This window comes from Triticum dicoccoides, chromosome 2A (genome assembly GCF_002162155.2).
Source record: "Triticum dicoccoides isolate Atlit2015 ecotype Zavitan chromosome 2A, WEW_v2.0, whole genome shotgun sequence".
NCBI lineage: Eukaryota > Viridiplantae > Streptophyta > Magnoliopsida > Poales > Poaceae > Triticum > Triticum dicoccoides.
The window spans coordinates 70116058-70120250 of NC_041382.1; positions in this window are offsets into that span (position 1 = coordinate 70116058).

The window sequence follows — 4193 nt, forward strand, 5'->3', positions numbered from 1 at the left end:
GGTCAGAGCCGGGGTTGGGGTCGGGGCTGGGGCCGGGGTTGGGGCCGGGGCCGGGGCCAGGGGTGAGCGCCGGGGTCGGTCGGGGGCGAGCGCAGGGGCATGGTGAGGGCAGGGCTCCGGCGGCGCGATGGGGGAAGAGAGAGTGGGGATTTGGGGGGAAAAGAGGCGGGATGAAGCAGAGGGAGAAGGATTTGGGGGGTTAAGTGGACATAGCAGTAGCGCGTTTGAACAAAACACGCTATAGCTAAGTTAGCTATAACGGTTTTATGCAGACAACGCTACTGCTATTACAGGTAGCTATAGCGGTTTTACAAGGAAACGCTACTGCTACCTTGACTAGCTGCAACTCTTTTTCAGAAAAGCACTACTGCTATAAGTACGTATAGCAGTTTTCCTGTTCGTTTTCTTCTATTTTCTTTTCCTTTATTTTCTCTCACTTTTCTTTTCTTTTTTTCCGAGAGCAGTGAACGAAGGGAAGGCGATATATATTGCATCATTTGACGGTTAAGTATGTATACAAAATAGGAACATATATATTACATCATTGGACTCATGCATAATGGCTAAGTGTGTATACAAAATAGGAACATATATATTACATCATTTGACGGATAACATACGGTTCCTCAGCGTTGACGTTTTTGTTTTTGAGTGAGTTTCTTTCCCTTCTTGTTCGTTGAAGAATAATTGAGCCCCTCATTGTGAATTTTCCTTTTCCATGGAGTACGATTTTTCTTAGGTAATGTAGTATTGATTCTTTGTTTGACGTATACTTCATCGTCATCGTCATCTTCCCTCATTGGGTTGCCGTACTGGTCATAGTCATCCTCATTGGCGAAATGGCGACTCCATCCATTCCAATGATGTTCCTTTTGTCTCTCCTCACGACAACACGGCTGAGATTGCGCGGGTCGGTTATGAAGAAGCATTGTGTCACGTGCTTAGTGTGTACCCATGGCTTGTTTTTTGCGATAGCGTTCATGGTAGTGCTCTTGGCGTCGGGTATAGTCATGGTAGTGAAATACCGGTTTTCTCTTTCAACATTCTTAGCCCATCTGACACGGAACATTGTCGTGTTGTGCAGTCCAGAGTAGTCAAGCTCCCAGATCTCCTCGACCCTTCCATAAAATCTCTCAGTTGCGCCGTTGTCGCTGCCGGTCATGCATTCCATCGTCACCCCTGAGTTCTGATCATCACTGTCCATATCTTTGGCCTCAGTGTAGAACGTGTATCCGTTGATATCGTATGCCTGATAGGTGACGAGGTTGGGCGACGGGCCATGTGCTAAGGCGTATATGAGCAATCCGTTCTTAGAGCCCTCCTCCGAGGGATTAGCAATAATATGCTCTTTGAACCAATGCAGGAAAGTGGAGTTGTGCTCTCTAGTAACTTCAGCGTCCGTCCTGCATACCCCCCCGGTCACAATACTTCTTTGCAATAATTTCTTTGTGTAGTGCCACGAAAGGATCTACCTCGTCTAGGTGTTGTAGCACTACCAAGTTTGCTCTGTCAAAGTCGTTGCATCGATCTAATTATGCCACGTGCAGTTCCCTACGACCGTTGGAGTGACCTTCTCCTTCGAGCCTCCCATCGTGCTTGTTAACGAGCAAACCAACACCAACACCAACACCAGGCGGCTGGTCTGCGCCATATAGAAAATTCCCGCAGAAAGAGATGCACTCTTGTGTCAGATAGCCCTGGATGATACTTCCATCCGGACGAGACATGTTACAAACGAATCCTTTGATGATCCCATTCATCCTCTCAAACGGTATCATGTTGTGCAGGAATGACGGCCCTAGGTCTATTATGTCATCCACAATATGGACACACAGATGCACCATGACGTCAAAGAACACGGGCGGGAAGTACATCTCAAGCTCATTCAGTATCACAACGATCTCTTCCTGTAGCCTTCGGAGCTGCTTCACACTGATCGACTTTCGGGAGATAAAGTCAAAAAAGTTGTAGAGACCAATAAGCGTTTCATGGACGTGCTTGTCCATTATCCCTCTAAGGGAAACAGGTAGTATATGCGTCATCATCACATGGCAGTCATGGGACTTCATCCCGCTGAACCTTTTCTTGTCCGTGTCTAGATATCTGCTTATCTTGCCACAGTAACCAGAACTAACTTTGACTCCGGTAAGGCACTTAAAGAATTGATCGATCTCAACCTCACTTAAGGTGAAGCAAGAAGGGGGGCAATAATACTTGCACTAGTGAAAGTATGAACCCTAGGCCTTGTTTCAACACATTGTAATACCGTTTACTCTCACTTTTACCACTTGTTACCTTGCTGTTTTTATATTTTCAAATTACAAAAACCTATATCTACCATCCATATTGCACTTGTATCACCATCTCTTCGCCGAACTAGTGCACCTATACAATTTACCATTGTATTGGGTGTGTTGGGGACACAAGAGACTCTTTGTTATTTGGTTGCAGGGTTGCTTGAGAGAGACCATCTTCATCCTACGCCTCCCACGCATTGATAAACCTTAGGTCATCCACTTGAGGGAAATTTGCTACTGTCCTACAAACCTCTGCACTTGGAGGCCCAACAACGTCTACAAGAAGAAGGTTGCGTAGTAGACATCAGCCTCATCCACACTAGTAGGACATAGATTCCCCGCGGGAAGAACGTCCTTTAGGTACTTGAGATGCTTATCGAGGCTAGTGTCGGTCCATTTGTTTTTAGCCTTCGTCTTCAGGAGTTGGAGCATGAAACTCAAGCGGGTCACCTTAGGACTGCAACCATCATACAATGGAGTGTTTGAGTCTACCACCAGTTGCTGCAGCTTAGCCTCCTCTTTAGAAGTAGCTCTCTCAATACTCGTCTCCTTGCGAAGCAGTGCTTGAACATGAGGGTCCCGCACGATTGGACTTAGTACCGACGAACTCTGCGGCGTGGAGTCGACGTTCTCTCCGCCGCCATGTCCGGCCCCTTCTCCGCCGCCATGTCCAGCCTCTTCCTCGCCGCCATTATTGATCATCTCTTCGTCTTGCCCCGTGTTGTCACTACTGCAGGATGCTGCTAACGCGACACTACGATCAGAGAACCTTCGAGAAACTGTGTGCGATGCCATAATCGCAAACGGTGTTGTATGAAAACCGTCAGAAATGTATAAAACGTTTGCGATGACGAATGCATCAAACACGGTTCAGGTTTTAGTTGCGTGTGCAATTAAGGGCATACGATTCAGTTCAATGAACTGTTTGCGATGAGGAGGAACAAAAGAAACGGGCAACCAGATGAAGTCGTGTGCGATACACAGCATACGGGTCACTCAGATGAACTGTTTGTGATTAGGCAACACAAAAGAAACGGGCAACCAGATGAAGGTGTGTGTGATTGAGGGCATACGCTTCAGAAGGATTAACTGTTTGTGATTAGGCAACAGAACAGAAATGGGTTAGCCAGATCAAAGTGTCTGTGATTGATGGCATAGACTTCACATGGATGAACTGTTTGCGATTAGCCAAAACAAACTGAAACAGTTAGATAGATCAATGTGTGTGCGCTAGACGGGCACACACATTCTAATTGAAAGAAGCGTGCGGGATGGTAATAACGAGAGCGCACGGTTGTTGGAACAAGACGTGTGCTGACATTGCCTATTGCGGTGCACCTCAAGATGGCAACGGGGACGAAACCCATCGGGTTTTGCCTTCCCAAACCCATCCCCACGAGAAAATCGTAAACCCGTCCCCGTCCCCATCACCGTGTGCGGGGCTAGTTTTCTGCCCGTCCCCTAAACCCATCGGGTTTCGGGGAACCCACGGGGAACCCACGATAAAATCAAAATATTTAAACAAACATAGTGGCGACAAAGAATAACACTTCAACAACAAAACAAGCACATTTCAGCAGCATAACTTGAGTAAATTTCAACAAAAAACAATAGTAGATGGTTCAACAGCTATATAAGTTCTGAAGTAGAACTAATAGTTCACAAATCACTTTAAAGTTGGAATCATCATGGTATCTTTCACATCTCCAAGCCTCCAAACGACCATCTTCAAATCTTCCAATGCCAAATCAAAGTGCCAAGTACTAGGAAAGATCAAAACTCGCTCAAGCTAAAGTTAAACATGAGAAAAATATGCACAAGTCCAAAAACTTTGTCCTTATTCATTGTCAGCATCTATGAGAATCAAATAAGTAGTAACGAACATCTTATGAAATA